Source organism: Martes martes, assembly GCF_963455335.1.
Source record: "Martes martes genome assembly, chromosome: 9".
In the NCBI taxonomy this organism is placed as follows: Eukaryota; Metazoa; Chordata; class Mammalia; order Carnivora; family Mustelidae; genus Martes; species Martes martes.
This window is the reverse complement of record NC_137896.1, coordinates 109,483,911-109,502,472: the sequence shown is the minus strand read 5'-3', so window position 1 is coordinate 109,502,472 and position 18,562 is coordinate 109,483,911. Positions and strand designations below refer to the sequence as shown.

Genomic DNA, 18,562 nt, shown 5'->3' with positions numbered 1-18,562 from the left:
TGATTACTAGACTTCTTAGATGCAGGAACGAAGAATAATAATAACTTACAGTCACTGAGTTCCAACTATCTGTAAGGCACTGTTCTAAACATCCCATATGTGGGATGCAATATCCCATACGCAACAACCTATTTTATAGTTGAAAAAAACAGTCTTAGAAATTAAAGTACTTGCCTAAGACCACACAATTAGCAAAACCAGGGGGAAAAAGTGTATTCTGGCCAGAACAGTATTCGAGATGTTTTTTTATGCTATTTTTGCAAATATGTTGTTTGAGTATGAGTTGGATATTAGTGTAGTTGGTAAGTTTACTGGTCTATATCAACCTAAATGAAAGAAATCTTTAGGGGATGTGCCTTGGAATTCTGCTCTTGACCCTATATTGATTCTGACTGTTTATAAGATAAAGACACAGAAGACATGCTTATAAAATCCCCAGAGTACACAATCCGGGAGAAACAAACCAAAGTTAAAGTGAAAAGTAATAAGGGTTAGTGTAAAGCTTTACAACGGAGAAGAAATGAAGTGCTCACTGAGAAGCTCTTCATAAGTGGAGTTAGCCCCCTGAGTTTAAGGAGGGCTGCTAATTGGTGGCTAAAAGAACCAATGCAAATCTACCTGCCAGGACACTGAGAATGTATCAATATCAATCTGTAAACTCTGTTGCTGGTCAGCCTACATCGCCACTGTATTCATTTCTACACTCTACATTTTTAAGAGCTATACTGATTAAAAAATAATAATTAAAAGCATGCATCCAGTTAAAGGTTAAGACAATGTCATGTGAAAATATATGCTTAACAAAGCTAAACAGAAAAACAGTCTTCAAATAATGGTCTTACAAATAATATTTGAAAAGGTGTTAAGAGAATAAGCGGCTTTACTCAGTATCATTGTGGAGAAGTAAAATGAAGGTAACAGCAGAACTTGCTCCCTCACAGGACGTGATGAGGATGGAGCTACTGTACGTGAAGTACCTACAACAGTACCTGGCTTACAATTAAGTGCTCAGTAACTTGCAACCATTTTCATAATAATTACATGAAGGAATTAATAATTAAGGTCCTACTTTATGCCAAACGCTGCAATTAAGATACGATACTTCATTACATCCTTACAAGACCCCTAGGGGATTTGTTTAACTCTGTTTTACAGAAAAGGAGCCAGGGTTTCAGAGAAGTTGCTTGCCCACATCTAATATGGCATGGAACTCGATTCAAACAAAAGTTTCCCTGACTCCAAAGCCCACGTTCTTTCTACTGTTTCATTCCACCTCCAAAAGCCTAACAACAAAACAGGTTTTCTCCTAAGGTAATGAGCCACTTAACATACACAACTTGAGTAGTTTCAAAAGCTGAACTACTATCAGGGGCACCTGGATGGCTCAGGCCTTAAGCTTCTGTCTTTGGTCCCCATAGGGCTCCCTGCTCAGTGGGAAGCCTGCTTCTCCCTCTCCCACTCTCCCTGCTTGTATTCCCTCTCTCGATGTCTCTGTCAAATCAATAAACAAAATCTTAAAAAAAAAACTTAGCCATCATAAAAAAGGTAGTAAAATATCTAAGAATAATACTGTATTCAGGTTAAATACCTCAAAATACAAGATGCTGCTGTGTTCAATAATAATTTATTTTCAATGGATGTCTTCCCACTAAATTTTCATTTTATTATACCTGTTATCGTTAGCCAAGTAACAGTAACTGTCTAATACAATCGGCCAATTTATCAGAACTACTTATAACTATTAATAAACTATATGTTATACTTCATATAAAAATATTTTTTAAAGTTTCAGCATGAAAACAAATAGAAGAAACTAAATGAGCTGTCATATTAGCTTCTGCCCACTCATCCCATCTGTCTTCTCCTTTTATTTTATGGAACCCTGATTTGCTCTGTAAGATGCAACAAGATGTAGGATGAAAAATATTAAGATGAGTATCAAAAAATTTAATAAATGTATTTTATTTTGTCTTTATGTTTCAATTAGGAAACCGAGACAAGACAATTACTAATTTATAAACTGTATATTAATTAGATATGTTTGTTTCTAATAGCTATAAGTTGGCAAGCATTTCTGATATGTTTATTTGGAACATCTCAAATATTCTTTTGGGGAGTTATCTGTCACATATCCAATTCAAATGAGCTTATATAATCCATCACCACTGTTGAATGGAATCAAAAGATGAAATATCAAAAGAATCTTGAGCCCACCCTGCCCTATTATTACAGACAAGGTAAACAAAGGCCCATTACTTTATGGTAACATCACAAGTTGATCCACCTTTCCCTCCCATTGCCTCACCTCCCGCCTGCATGTACATATCTCATAATTTAGCAAAGCCTCTAATTAGAAGCTCAAATAGCAGTATTTTCTTTCAACATTTACTGAGTTTCTATTATCTGCCACACTGTGGCAGATATAACTGTGGTTATACAGCAGTAACCAAAACAGAAATGGCTACTGGAGCTTACAGTGTGATGTGGGACACACACATTAACCAAATACCATTCACATAAATAGCAAAGTAACTACAAATTATGAAAAACGGTATGACAAAGTATACTTAAAGGACCTAACTTCAACCGGGGTCTCACGCGAGGAGACCTTAAGGAAGTGGTGCTTAAGCAAAGACCTAAAGGATAAGTAGGAGTCAGGGAAGGAGAGAGAAGAGGGAAGAGGTTTCCAGAAGACAAAACAAATCCAGTTCTTAAATACTTCATAAGGAAGCTCATTATTTAGTACAGCCAGTGTCCTTTCTGGTAATCAGTAAATCAGTAAAGGTTAAAGTGAAGAGTTAAAATGTTTTTCTTATTCTGAGTAGCATAATATTTACCATGACTTCCTCCAGTAATGGGTTGTCCTCGTTCAATTTAGTTTTGTGTGTCAGGAATGCTAATGATTGGAGGGCCTTCCCCCCCATCCTTGATACCTACACGTATTCTTTTAGCATGTAAAAAAGCACATGGCCTTTTTCAGTGCAATCCTGACTACTGTCCAGAAGTCAATGTCTGTGTTTTGCCTCGATACAGGCTTGACCTGGCTTAATAATCCTAGTGTTGTTTTTATATTGTATATTTATATTGTATACTTTATTAACAATTCAAATAACTTGGTTGAGTTTTTAAAATCGTAGTCTGTAGCATTCCTGGCATCTATTTATAGATTTTCAAAAATATAACTATTCCTTAGGTTAATATAATACTTTTCCTAAGAGCTCAGCATTCAACTAAATTGTTTACTACTAAAATTCTGCTCATCTGGACCAGTGATATTTGAATCTCGGTCCTTCCACTCTCAGAGAGAGTAAAGAGAGCACACCACGTCTGCTCGCTGCTCAGGCACTGAAAAGTTTATCCCATAATAAGATTACAGTCTGCCAATCTGGCCAATGCTGTATGAATCTATGCTGGGCTTGATGGACCTTCATTGCCTCTTTCTGCCCCAGTGGTATCTGAGAAATCTGACTGGCTAACAGCCAATGAGCAATTTCTCACACAATGTCACTGTAAACTAACCATACAAGTGGAGAAAACTTTTCTTCTGCACTAAAATTAAAATTAAAACGTCTCCTAAGTGTATCATCTCAAATTTTTCCACTGCTCCAAAGAGGCACACATACAAGTTCAATTTAAATTACATAATCGGAGACTCAAAGTAGTACCAGCACAGATGATTGTAAACCATAAAATTATTATTAAGCCAAATTAAAATCTGTACTGGCAAATAATTTCCCCATGTAGCCAGTTCTGCAAAAGTAGGTTCTTTTAAAAATGAACAATTAATTTCAATACGGTAGTACTTTCATCAATTTTAGAAAATCTTTTTAAAAACGAGAAAATGTCCCTTAAAAGTGCATTTAAATGTTTTTTTCTTTTTTAAAATCTTTTTTCTTTTTTTTTTTTTTTAACATTTTACTTATTTGACAGAGAGCTGGAAAGCACACACAGGGGGAGTGGCAGGAGAGGGAAAAGTAGGGTCCCCGCTTAGCAGGGAGCCCAATGGGGGACCTGATCCCAGGACCCTGGGCTCATGACCTGAGCTGAAGGCAGTTGTTTAACCGACTGAGCCACCCAGGTGCCCTGTTTTTTTCAATTCTAATGTAATTTAAAAATTTGCATGCCCAAAAGCTTGATTTATTAAAGCCCTTTTTTTCCCCATATGCCAGTGTTAAATGAAAAACAACCCACTGAGAGAAATTTCTCTTTTAAAGAGGTCATCTATTGAAACTGAAAGCTCATAAAATTTGTGTATCTTAAAGACTCACTACTGAGATGCCTTAAAAAATCAGTCTCTAGATATGAAACAGACAACATCTTGAATGTGAGTCATCCTAAAAAGTGAAATGCTATCCACCAAATTATAGAACTTAGTATGGAAACTGGTCTGTCAAACACTCCAAGCTTATCTGATCAGATCTACCACATCTATATTACCTGCTGAAGCAAAACCTAACATGAAGGCTTCGTGACATGTTTAATATATTTTTACTAAAACTTCTAACTTCTTCTTGGCTGAATTGTCATGCTTGCTCTCAATTCAGATCCTAACAGGGGAGGAAGAAAAGGTTCTTTCGATAACATAAAACTCAGAAGTCTAGAGCTAGGTCAGGGAGCTTTATAGATGTCCTCATACCCATTAGAGGACCCATTAAAAGTTGGTAAGTAAACTTGATCTAAGCGAAATCACTGTCGCTAAAAATGCAGGAAAGAACTGCCACATCAAGTACAAAGTAGAAGCAGTTGTAAGAGTAATACAATATAGCATTTCTTAGGGTACAGATGAAGGCATTTAAAAAGTTTTGTTTCATTTGCGGCTACAGCTCATTAAAGCTGTGTAGTACCAACTAGTAGTTCAGGGTGTAACTTATCCTTCCTAATCAAAGATGACACCGATATCTTATTTCCTGTGGGGATGGGTGTGGTTGAAGAGACAGTTATGTCCAAGCCATCAATCTGTGTATGGAGAAGTCTGCGGGTCTCACACACGCTTGTCGCTTTATTTTATATTCGTGCCTGCAGTCGGCAAGGCCTATGCTGCGATGATTTCAAATAAAATATCCAACAGGCAATCGAGTAGTCTGTGGTTATTGTTACTGCTCAGAGAAAACAGTCGCACTCCTCAGCGTTTCATCTCAAGAAAAACCTCCCGGGGTGAGAACAACTCAGAACAAGGCTGCAACTTGCAAAACTAAGCACAGTCAGGAAACTGGGGTGGGGGCTCACACAGTCTCTAAGCACCATTTACTCACTCCTTTGAGACGGCTACAACACGAAATGATGAAATGAATAGGAAAAAAAAAAAAAAAGGATCATCCCCAATTCGGCAGCTTGACTGTCGCTGGGCTGGCGTCGGGACCAGCCGGACGGACCCCGAAACAGCCTGCTCCCGCAGCGGTCGCGCACGGTGGTCGCCCGCGGAGCGCGGACCCAAGTTGGCCTCCGCGCCCACGCCGGAACTTGGCCCCGTCTGGCTGCCGCGCCGGCGCCCCCGCTCGCCGCGGCGCCCCCCGCCCGCTCCGCCCGCCGCGGGCTCTGCCAACTTCCCGCCCAGCCCCGGAGGTCGCCGCCCAGCCCCGCGCGGGGCCCGAGTCCCGCGGCCGCTGCCGCGTGCGGGCGGGCGGGTGGGGGAGGGGCCGCTGCCGCCTCACCCGACGGGCCGCGAGAACAAAGCGGCGGCCGCGGCGGCGCTAACTTTTTCGGTGTCTGATCCGCGCTCCCTGAGGCGACTACTTACAGAGGCGGGCTCCGCCGGTCGTGAGAAACTCCGCGGCCGCCAGCGTCTGGATCCCAGACGAGGCGCCAGCGAGGCTTCACGCGCCTCGCAGGATCCCGCCCACCGCTGGCGCCCCTTCCTCCCTCCCTCCCTCCTCCCCGTCCCGTCCTGAGGCCCGGGGGCGGGGGGCCGGGGCGTGCGGGGCGGGGGCGCGCGGCCGGCGCGGGGCCTGCCGGGAGCTGTAGTTTCCGGGCGGGCCCGAGCCGGTGGTAGCCGCGCGGGGATGCCACTGTGCCTTTGCACTGTGCAGGGACAGCGAGGGCTCTGCGTCCTCGGACGTCCCCGTGTCTCCGTGGGTGCGGGGGAGCGGGGCGCAACCGTGTATTCCAACCAGTTACATACGGTACTCGAACCCATCATTGCCTTTTTCTCTTTTATCGTCCGCTCTGACGGAGGCCACGGTGGCAAGGAACCAAGAGGTGACAACTTGAATGGGGGACTCGGAAGGGGTCCACAGAAGAGAGCAGTTTCCACCTTGATTGCTCTTCTCCCTGCTCCTCACGTTCTCCTCCCTCGGGCCTGCCTCCCAGGTGGCCGCCTGGCGCCGCAGCCCCAGGCATTCTCCACCCGACGCAGAGACATCCAGAGCCCTTCATCTAAGCAGAGTAAACCGAAATGGTAACTTTTGTTTCCTATTTGTCCATCATTCAGCTCGCGGGTGTCCCCTGCCATCAAAGTGAAGTGCAGTCAAGAATCATGAACCTAGGCTTCCACGTCGAGGGAAACAGGGTAACAATGCCCGGGGAACGGGGAGGGGTGGGTGTCAGGATGAGGATCTAGAGGGAAAAGACATTATGTGGTAAATTATAACTTTAATGTGAGAAGAAAACGGGACCGGCTGACAGTGGCTGTCCCAGGAAGGACCTAGTTCTCCTTCTGTCAAGGTTTTATCTCAAAAATACTTAAGTAAAACATACTGAGACAAGCTGGATGGGCTGCTTATCAACGATCCATCCATCCCCATGCAATGGTCTAAGGCAGCTTCTGAGAACAGAAAGAAAAGAAAGTTAAGTGACTCCCTCTGGTTTATACTAAGTCATCAATCTTGACGGGTGTTCTTGTATTTAAACTTAAGAAATGGGAATTTTAAAATAATTTATATTAAAGATGGGGCAAGTAAAATTGTGTGTAACTCTGATCTACTCTGAAACTATTGTTTAGAAAAGACATTTCTGAAATACTTTCAGGAATTGGAAGCTGCCAAATGTCCCATATCCCGAACCTGCCAAATGTACCCATATCCTGTCGATCTAATATTTTGTATTTAGTCTTATTCTTCTATTGTTTTATTTTAAAACTGAAAGTAAATCTACTCAAGTTTACATTATTTTTAAAGAACTCCCTCACCTAACTTTGCCTTTTTCTTCCTTCCACTTTCCAACAGACGTTTTAGTCCAGCCCCAAATATTCTCTCTCAGCAAGATTCCCAGGACCTCATTGGAGCAGTTTACAGCCAGTCCCATCTCACTAGTAACTTCCATTTTCTTTCATGGTCCTTAAAGAGACAGAAGTTACTCTTTCTAGAAGTAACTTTTCTAAACAAATCAAGCTCATTATTTAGAGATTTAAGGATTTGTGTGTGTGAGATGGAAAAAAATATATATATATGTTTATATATATTTATACATATATATATTCATTCATTCTCTCTCTCTCTATATATATATACTCATTCCATTTCCTGCTCTGCTTCTCTTTTTAAAAATAAAATTGTTTCCTCCACTTTAAATGAATTTTTCAACAATACATTTTAGCATAAGACTATCTTTGTACTTGTAATCTTTTGCTGGACATGAACTACAATTTCCTCAAGACATTTTATTCCTATTCCAGAAGCATTACAATGATTAAGATTTGGTTTAATAAGTAAACATATTCCCATATGAGATTTTTAAGCCTTGAAAGAAAATATAATCAGAATGACCATGATGGAAAAGATTTTATTTCTTGGTGGTGGCTTATGAAAAATGGAAGCTTACAATCTTCCTCTTGTGGGACTATAGCTGCAAGTCTTGTCCCACATTCACTGGCCTCCCTTGTACTCAATGACATGCAACACAATCATTCAGATGTGTACCTGCTATAAGCAAAATGAGTCAACATTTGTGACTTAAGAGAGCAGAGTTACCTGATTCAGAATCCTAAATGGAAAAAAAGATGATTTGCTAGGGTCCCTACTAGAGGAAATGCTCATTATTCTAAAACTTCAGCTGGGTTTAATTTATAGAATGTGATTCCTGAAAAAAATTATTTTGTTTTTGTGAGGTTTTTTCCATGAGGTTGAAACATAAGTGAAAAATGCACCACAAAAAAACTCTCTTTTGAAATACTATAGACTGGTTATAATGTATTTTGAAAAGCCAACTGAGAAAGAAAACAAAGGTGCTGTGGACCTGGATAGGGAACCAGTATTAAAATTAATTCTCATGCCAACACTGGCCAGAGCAAAGGAGTTAGGCAAGTGCACTCCCTCACTCATAGTCTGGAAATTGCAGCTGCCCAGAAGGGACAATTAGAAGCAAAGGGTTGGGTTGGGACTTGGAAGGCAGAATCCAATCTAGTATCTGCCGTGTCACAGGTGCGTGCTGCTCAGTCTCAACTAAGAATTGATGTTCTTGTCCGTGAAATGCAGAAAGATGATTCTGTACCTCCACAGGATTGTTGTGAGAAGGAAGAGATGCCCTGAGTAGACCACACATGCAGTGGGCATTGGAGGTAGTCCCCCCCAGGACACATCATGGTTCTGCCACTGAACAGTTGTGTGGACACAGGCTTGGCAACCTCAGTCAGCTTCTGTCTCAGCATCAGTTATATTCAAGGTCACCCGTATCATCCTTGGATGATAGCACTCCTTACCCAGGGAGTTGTGCAAGAACAAAATGACATAACACAGGGATGACACCTTAAAAAAAATTCACAAGTGAATGCTCAGTAAATGTTAGCTATTATTCAGGTTAAGGAGCTTTTTTGGGTGCCACATCTCCTGGCAACACAGAGAAAGAAAAGTTAACAAGCTTGAGTCTGTGAAGGGAAATTTAAGATAATAGTGAAGAGTTTAAATAACCCAGGAATCCCTATGGCTGTAGGATGAATTCTTTTTTACGCCCTCAAAGGAAGGTCCGACTGCACAGGTACTCAGCTGACCAGAAGCCATCACTGTGACGCTTTCTATACTGATAGCTCAGGTGTTCCTGTGCCAGATAAAATCACTAAATGGTCTTATATTTGTTGGTTTCATTTTTAATAAAGTAATCAGACTATAGTGAACATTATTATAATTAATACTCTGATCATACATCCCAAATTTCCAAATCTCCAGAAAGAATTCTGACTAACCCTAGACTTCAAACTCTCTCTTAGTTCATTATATGATGATGGAACGTGTGGCTGAAAGCTAACGGAGGTTAATTTGGCTTGCTTGCCTTTCTCCCTAGATTCTCCTTACAGTCCTTGGTGTATGGACTCAATAAACATTTTTTTTTTTAAGATCTTATTTATTTGACAGACAGAGATCACAAGCAGGCAGAGAAGTAGGCAGAGAGAGGAGGAAGCAGGCTCCCCACTGAGCAGAGAGACCGATGCGGGGCTCAATCCCAGGACCCTGGGATTGTGACCTGAACGGAAGGCAGAGGCTTTAACCTACTGAGCCACCCAGGTGCCCCTCAATAAACATTTTTTGAGAGGCTACTATGTGCAGGGCATTTGATAGGATCTATAGGTGAAACAATTGCTGTTCTTGGGGACTACTGTTTACTAAACAAGGTACGTTAAGATTTGTCATATGGAGAAAAGAGTAAGAAAGTAAGTAGGAGACAAAATAAAAGGTTAAAAGATGGCAGAGAAGTACAAGACCTACCCCAATCTGGAGAAGGCTAAATACATGGACAAAGAGGATTTTAGCTGAACTTTGAAGAATGAGTAGGATTGGAAATATGGGGGAGGAGAATGGGGAAGAAAGGGGAAAAAAAGGGAACGTCCAGGTGAGCAAAAGCACATACATATAAAAACATGGGGGCATACCTGTGGACCAGAGTTTGGTTAGGCTGAGCCATAGGATTTTTTTTCCTCACAATTTTTAACAATTGAGGTGTAATTCACAAACTATAAATTTCACCTTGTTAAAGTGCCCCCTTTACTGGTTTTGAGTATATTCACAAATTAAGCAACATTATGACTACCTAATTTCAGAATATTTTCATCGCCCCCAAAAGAAACTCCATGTCCATTAGCAGTCATTCCCCGTGACCCTCGGAGGTGGCCAGCCCACCCAGTGGGCTTCCAGTGGACTCACAGTTCCTTGCATTTGGAACACCTGGGTGGGCAGGAAGGGGACTGGTAAGTGTGGATGGGCTGCTGGAAGGACACATGCTGTACTTCTACACTTGGCTCCAAACATTGACTTAACAAATCTCTACCTCTAGCTCGATCCCTTTCTATAAACACTTGAATGTTCCACAGAAAGATCACAAATTCAAGTGTCCCTAACGGAACTCATCTTTGCCTTGAAACCTTTGGTTCTTCCTATATTTCCAATCTCAGTGTGTTGTGTTACCATCAGTTTAGTCATCTAAGACAGAAACTTCTTGGTCAGCCTAGACTCCTTTTCCCTTGTTCTCAGATCCAATTCATGACCAAGTGCCATCAATTTCATACCATCCTAGTTCTTGTGTTGTATGCCTCTTCTTTTTGACTGTGACTGTCCTAGTTCAGGCCTCCATTAGCGCTTTCCTGATCTACTGAAATGACCATCTGAGAGATTTCTAAGACATTTGCTCCTTGATTGAATCTTCTCTTTAGTCCATTCTCTACCCTACCACCAGAGGAATAGTTCTAAAATGCAAAATCTGACTCCTTGTGGTTGAAATCCTTCAGTAGCTAACCAGTGCCTTTACTGTGCAAACTTTTTGGCATGCTGCACAAGGTGCCCCCTCCTGTCTTCTCCTATTGTTATCTCTAACTCCTCACATGCCTAGCACCTCAAGCAGAGGGGAACTGTTGACAGCTTCCCTCTGTATTTTTGTTAATATGATACCTTTCTCCCCCCTTTCTACCTGTTAACCAAGGCTCAAGCTCGTCCACTCGGCTTCTCCCGTCCACTTCAGGCAGATTGAGAATAACCATGCCTTTCCTTGTGCTCCAGACAGGTTGTTTCCATAGCACACATAGCACTTTATCATACAACTCTCTCTCTTACTAAACTGTAAGCTCCTGGAAAGCAGGGGCCATATAGAACTCATCCCCATCTTCTTTGCAGAGTGCTTTACCCAGTCTTAGTGCTCCATGCTCCGCTAAGATTTGGGAGTCCTTGCATAGGATGGAGACTGAAACTATGCAAAAGGATGAAATTATCTGCAGGAAGACCAGGAATGGAAATTACATTTATTGAGGTCCTACTCTTAAAAAGGAAGGGCAGTCTAATACATGCTACAACATGGATGAACCTTGAGGACAGCATGCTAAATGAAATAAGTCAGTCACAAAAATATAAAAACTAGTGATTCCACTTCTGTGAGGTCCTTAGAGCAGTCATGTTCATGGAGACCAAAAGTAGAATGGTGGCTGCCAAGGGTTAGAAGGAGGAGAGAATGGAGAGTTATTATTTAACAGATTCAGAGTTTCAGTTCTGCCTGATGACAAGAGTTCTGGAGATAGATGGTGAGGACGGTTGCCCAATGGTGTGAATATACTTAATGCCACTGAAATGTACTCTTAAAACTGGCTAAGAGGACAAATTTTATGTCCCATAGATTTTACCGCAATGAAAAAAAACAATGAAGCAACACTAGCCCAGGAACTTAAACCAACTATTACATTAACTAAAAAATATGTAACATCAAACGTGAAGGAAGGGTATAAAAATAAATATCAAATACAATTACCTTGTTGACAAAACAGAGTTTTCTTAATTTTCTCATTTTGTAACAGACTGACTAAGGATAGCCGTGGACAAGTGTTAATATGGAACTAGCCTTTGGGAACTAATGGCGTTAATTATGTTGAAAATAGAAGCTGAGGGAATAAGGGCAATAATTAAAGAAGGTAGCAGTGCGAAAGCAAGATCATTGTCTGCCTGTTGTTATTGATTTGGCTCTGCTATTATGAACTACGACAAGTCAAATATTTCCTCAGATTTTTGGCAGGTACTACTCTGAATAATCACAAGGTATTTGTTTTCAGACGTTCAATATTTTATTGGGAATAAAATGCTTCCGGGTCCCTGCTTTTGTAAGGATTATGTTATCCAAAAGTTTGACACATGTAGAGTATATGCTAAGGATGTATGTGTACTATAAAATAATAGTATTATATAACTTGCTGCAGAATATAATAAAGATAAACATGGGAAATACTGGCACACAGAGATGTGTGTAAGAAGGCTCTTCTGTAGCCATCATTCCAGTTTCCTTCATATTTTCAGTCTCTAAAAATCCCGAATAATAATTTTTCCTGTATCCTTGTATAGGGCATGGTCCTGAATGTCACGTATTTCCTGTCTGAGCCATGAGCTTGTTTTCTGATCGGTGTTTATTTTCTCTAATCTAAGAGTAGAGTTGAAAGAAGGGGACCATTTCGCCTCAGACTGCAATGAAGATGCACTTTTCTTCTTTGGTCACTTCCTCTGCTTGCAAAATTTCCTCCCTGTCTGCTTCCTAAAATTACAACTTTGTTTCTTCCTAATTTGTAATACAGGTTTAACCCTAGACTGTTGGAAAGATTTTCTTGGAAGACTAAACAAACATAGTATGAAAGACAATTATTCAATCTCTTTTGCTTTCTTATGGATCTCTAAATTCAAACTTTAGTGTTGCTCATAATAGGCATGCGACTCAAAGCAGTGAGAATCAGAAAAAAAAAAAAAATCAAAGTTTGTCCGGGGACAGAAGGGGATTAGTCTTACTAAAATTGTATCCTGAGTAATTTAAGCTTCTTTTAAAGGGAAATTCAGGTATACTCTCGGCCTGGTGCTAATGACCGCTCTGCTGAAATGCTTTTTCAAACATTAAAATTGAAGGTGGATTAGCTCATCTAATTTATTATGGTCTGAACAACCTCATATATATAAACGGTAGGGTTGGAAAGGATTTTTTATGACCTCAATCTGGGCTGTTTTAGAACTACTAAAACACTTGAAATACTTTGCTAATGTTTTCAGATATATAAATAAAACAAACATCATAAATCCATCCTAAGTTTAAACCTAGATTTAAGCAAAACTAAAGGTATATATAGGAACATATGTGGTTTATGGCAGAATATAGGTTATGGTATCATGTTGCAACTTTCTATCATTATTATTAATAGCTATGGTGGCATACTCAAGTTTTTTTTAAATGAGTGTTGCTATTTTCTGTATATTTGTGTCATATTTATTTACTTTCTTAACATTTTCTTTTGGATTTATTTATTTATTTTAGAGCCTTCCTTCCTCTCTCATTTGAGACTGCTGGGCCTATCCCGAATCTTAAAACAAGTTTTTGTTTGTTTGTTTATGAGTTGAAAATTACTCTTGGAATTATTGTCCTTTCATGAAAAGTCAGAAAGTGTCGAATTAACAACCACAATTAATACTGCTTCAGGATCACAAAACTGAGAGAAGGGGAGCTTGTATAGTTAACTCTGATTACAGACTGTGTAGCATGATCAGTAGAATAGCCTCATAATTTCATATCATTAGAACAAAGATAAATAGAAAAGAATACCTTGGAAAATCTGTAAGCGACCCCAAAGCAAAAGACAACCAAATGCCTTAGTCTTCACTTTCGATTATATTAGTTTACATTGTGGTATTTCTTTCTTTTTTTTTTTCTTTCCAAGAAAAACACATTTCCCCTTCTAATAAGTATGTGTTAGACATCTGATGAAAAGAGAGAAAAAACACAAAATGAGTATTCTGCTTAACACTTGGAAATAAAATAATTTCATGTCGGGTTTTACATTCAGGAAAAGCCTACCTCAGTATATTAAAAATTAGATTTTATAACTACTTAAATTTTCTCCTTGGAAACTGGCAAAACCTGTAGGTTTCAGTAAACATGCACCGCCTGCCATTGAATTGGCTTTGTGTGTGCCCAGGCAGGTTATTCCACATGCCTGTGCTTTTGTGTTCTTACCACTAACAATGAGGATAATAGTAATATCTTTCATCATACTAATATATAGAATTAGAGGATCTTTAGAAACATATCATTGACATACCCACCATCTTTGATCATATTTTTATATATTATATTTTATATGATATATATGATATATGATCATATAATATGATATATTATATGATAATATATTATATTATCATATAATATGATATATTATATGATAATATATTATATTATCATATAATATGATATATGATAATATATTATATTATATTATATATGATATTATATGATCATATTTTTATATGATTCAAGGTAAAATATGATCTTTGATTATATTTTACCTTGAATCAAAAAATTTGATGGAATTTGAATGGAAACAAGTTCTTGTGTTAACAGCTTTTTGTCTTTCACATACTATCATTGAAAATTGCCAGAAATTGTTGCCTTGTCACCTACTTCATCCTTAAAATGCAAAAAAAAAAAAAAAAAAAGGAGACAGAATCTTTTAAGTAAAAAATCAAAATGAATCTACAAATACACAAACTATACACTACATGTATACATACTCTTTGTAACAGTTGGTTTATTGAAACTATACAGTCAATTTTGGTATCATACAGATCAGAGCTGTCTGTTCTGCGAGCAGTAAAGAGATGAACTTTCCGGCGGGGGGCCGTTCTTCATCTTTTGATTCTCTCTATCCTCATCTCCTTGAGTAGATTAAAATTCCTTACTGGAAGTGGGTGTTTGGGAGGGGGGGTTGGATCTTAAAAGCTTTTGGTTTTTAGACCCTGCAGAGAAAAACTGACTTAAAAGCAGGTTAAATTTCTGAAGGAGTAAGAGGAATTTTGCTTGGGGACAAGATGAGTGTCGGTGACAGGTATCAGGGTTTATGGGTATGTTCCCCTCCCTTTCTCTTAGAGGAGAATGAACTGTTATTCTAAAGGGCTGGGAAGGGAGAGGGCCAGAAAACCAGAGGAAAGGAGATTTTTTTCCTAACTTTTATTGCCACCTTGACTTGACCTCTGATAAGGTGAAAGGAGCCAGGAAGATTTACAGGAAATCTGGATTCCTGAGATTTCTGAGGAACAGCAAAGGTCTGACTCTGTACTGCGGAAGCAAACATTTTAATTTTTCATTCCATTATTGAAAACTGCGGTGGACAGATTTGGGCAGGGATATAATGTGGGCGTCTTCATAGTCTGTGGCAACTCAAGGAACAAAGGGCAAGGTGTTTTAGGGTGAGGCTTGTACACTGGCAAAAAGTAAGGGGAAGGCTGAGAGTTTGGGATCTAATCTTATCTACTTCATAATTTGTCTAGGACTGGCCCATTTTAGTAATCCTTTTTTCTTTCTTTTTTTTCCCACCATTATCCTCAGGGATTTCACAAAATGATTATTAATGTTATCATTAATCTGATTATATGGTTTTTGCTCGTGTGTTTCTCAGAGTGTGGGATTAATATAATGGTTCTTAGCCCTGCTAGAATCACCTGGCAAGTTTTAAAAACATCTGATGTCCAGACTAATCATATCAAAATCTTTCACTATGTAGTTAAAACTGTAGGATAATGTAGGATAATGTATTATTTTTCCGAGGTAAAATAATTTAACCACAGCCTTTCTCAAATGCTTTGGTCTCAGGACTCCTTTACTTTACTAATCTTTTCTCTGTGATTTGGGCACTGAGCATTTGGAAAATATTGGTTCACTGAGTTACACAGATACTCCAAATGTTGAACACTTTATTATATATTGTTTAAAAATTGCATTTGTTAAAATAACTGAGGAACACAAATAGCTTTTCTTTGTGTGAATTATGTCTATCAATGTCTACTGTATTGAAAATTAAAACAGGCATTTTATAAATGTTTAATATGGCTTATTTAAAAATAACAGAAGCATTACATGTTAAATAACACATTTTTATATAAAATGTCTGTTTCTAAAAACAAAAATAATTTTGTGAAAGGGCTGACATTTTTGAATATTTAAAAATTTTCTTTAATCTCTGACTTATTAGAAAATAACTGGATTTGTTTATATAATCAATCTGCTGAGGTATGTTATTTTGGTTGAAGTATATGAAGAAAATTTGGCCTCATGCTGACATGTAGTAGGAAGAGAAAGAAGTATTTTAATACCCTCTTAAGATAATTGTGGATAATTTTCTTTGTTATTCAATCAAAACATGATTGATGGTAATGTCATAAAAGTTAGTTGCAATGCAGAATCTGACACCATATAAATAAGATTTTTTACTTAATTACATTAAACTCCATTGGTCTCTCTTACACTTTGAATGGATCTTTTCTCTGTGATTTGGGTACTGAACATTTGGAAAATGTTGGTTCACTGAGTTACACAGATACCCCAAGTGTTGAATATTTTATTATGTATTATTAAAAAATTGCATTTGTTAAAATAACTGACTTTGTCAGAAAAGTTGTTACATGTAAGGAAAATGTCAGGCTTATGGTAGCTTATACAAGTTTCCCAAAATTCCAATTTTTACCTGAAAGATCTAGTTTTATCATTGGTGAGAAACACTGCCAGTTAGTTTCCTTGAAGGCATAGGCATACTTTATTCATTTTCTAACAAATGTCTGCCAAATATCCAACTCTGAATAATCATACATTATCAGTTACTTATTATTCTATCAGTAAATTAGAATCTTATGAAAAAAAGCAGATTGTTCACTATATATCTCAAACAATTGTCCAAGCCCTTCTCCTTGAGACAACTGTCCTTCAGTATGAAGCATGAGTACTTTATGTGTACCTCCCATTTTTTTTAAAAGATTTTATTTATTTATTTGACAGAGAGACATCACAAGTAGGCAGAGAGGCAGGTCGGAGGGTGGGTAGGGGGATGAAGGCTCTCCACTGAGCAGAGAGCCTGATGCGGGGCTCAATCCCAGGACCCTGAGATCATGACCCGAGCCAAAGGCAGAGGCGTAACCCACTGAGCCACCCAAGTGCCCATACCTCTCTCTTTTTTTAAAAGACTTTATTTATTTGAGAGAGAGCAAGAATGAGAGAGAGAGTGCAGGAGCAGTGGGGTGGGGCTGAGGGGGAGGGAGAAGCAGACTCCGCCCTGAGCAGGGAGCCCAATGTGGGACTCCATCTCAGGATCCTGGGATCATGACCTGAGCTCAAGGCAGACACCTGTCCATCCGACTGAGCCACCCAGGTGCCCATGTACCTCCAGTTTTGTCATGCAGAATATAAAAAAATGCATGCTGTCAACTTCCGCTTCCAATCAAGATGGAGTAAGAGACTATATTTATCATCCCATCTTGAAAAAAAAATCAAACAACTATGTTCAAATATTGGGAAACAAGTATCACAAAAGAGGGATGGCAAAAGGGAAGTAAGTGACATGAGCTAGACACTTCCCCACTTGCCAACTTGAGGAGTTTCCAGGATGCAGGGGACATAGAAGAATCCCAGCAAAGTCAGGTGGTCTCTGTGAAATGAAAGAACAGAGTTGAGAACATGGGAGGGTGGCTAGAATTTGCAGGACAGAGTGGAGGAAAGAGAGATCATTTAAGATTTCTCCGTAAGTCTTCATCTGAGTATGTAACAAAATGTGCAGGTGAGAAAATTCACCAAGGTGGAAGAAAAAGCTAAGGAGCAGGCATAGCAAGCCCCAGGGGATAGATAGGGTCAGGAATCTTTTGTGTTTCTACTAGTCAAAGTGGAGGGGTGCCTGGGTGGCTCAGTCGGTTAAGAGTCTGCCTTCAGCTCAGGTCATGATCCTGGGGTCCAGTGATCAAGCCCTGCATGGGGCTCCCTGCTCAGTGGGGAGTCTGCTTCTCCTTCTCATTCTCCCTCTGTACTCACTCTCTCTCTTTCCCTCTCCCAAATAAATAAATAAAATCTAAAAAAAAAAAAAAAAAAAAAAGAAAAGAAAAAGAAAAAGAAGTGGAAAAATCTCAACATACAAGAAGCAAAGGGCAAAAATAAATGCCCAGAAAGTATTGCTTCAGCTGGGTCAAATTATACCTGGATTATAAACTGCTCTGTTGCAGCCTAACAAAATTAAAAGCAAGCCTCCAAAGGATCAAACTATTTTCACCTCAACTGTGTTTCAAAGATTAAGAATCTTTAAATGAAAACAAATATGCCCAGCACCCAAAAAAGTAAAATTTGCAACATCTGATATCTAATAAAAAATTACCAGGGCAGCAAAGAAGTAGCAATATACAACCATAATGAAGTGGAAAAAAAATCAATTAATGGAAATGACACAGATGATAAATTAGCAGATAGAGATATTAAAAACAGTTGTCATAACTATATTCTGTATGTTCAAGAAGGTAAAGGAAAGATTGAACATATTAAGGATAATGTAAAGAAAATTTAAATTAAACCTCTAGAGAAGGAAAACAGCAATGTCAGGGATGAAAAGTAACTGGATGGAATCAATAACAGATTAGGCACCGTAAGAAAAACTAGTGAACTTGAAGACATAGAAATAGAAACCATAGATACAATAAAATAGACAAAGAAAAAAAAAACAGAAAAAAAGCGTCAGAGCACTGGTGAACTGTCGGAAAAACCTCTAGCAACTTAATATGTGTGTAAGTGGAGCCCCCAATGGGGGAAGGCAGATAAAAATACTTGAAGATGTAATAGCTAAATATTTTCCAAATTTAATGAAAACTTAAAACCCATTGGT

At 39.0% G+C, this 18,562-nt stretch overlaps 1 protein-coding gene across 1 annotated transcript in view; it reads right to left on the bottom strand.

Moving 5' to 3' along the window:
* PRKD3 (protein kinase D3) overlaps positions 1 to 5,886 on the bottom strand; it is a 79,521-nt gene extending 73,635 nt beyond the window's left edge. The window contains exon 1 of the mRNA XM_080813533.1: positions 5,738 to 5,886. The gene's annotated coding sequence lies outside the window, so the exon portion shown is untranslated. The remainder of the gene's footprint in view (positions 1 to 5,737) is intronic.
* Positions 5,887 to 18,562: the final 12,676 nt, after the last annotated feature.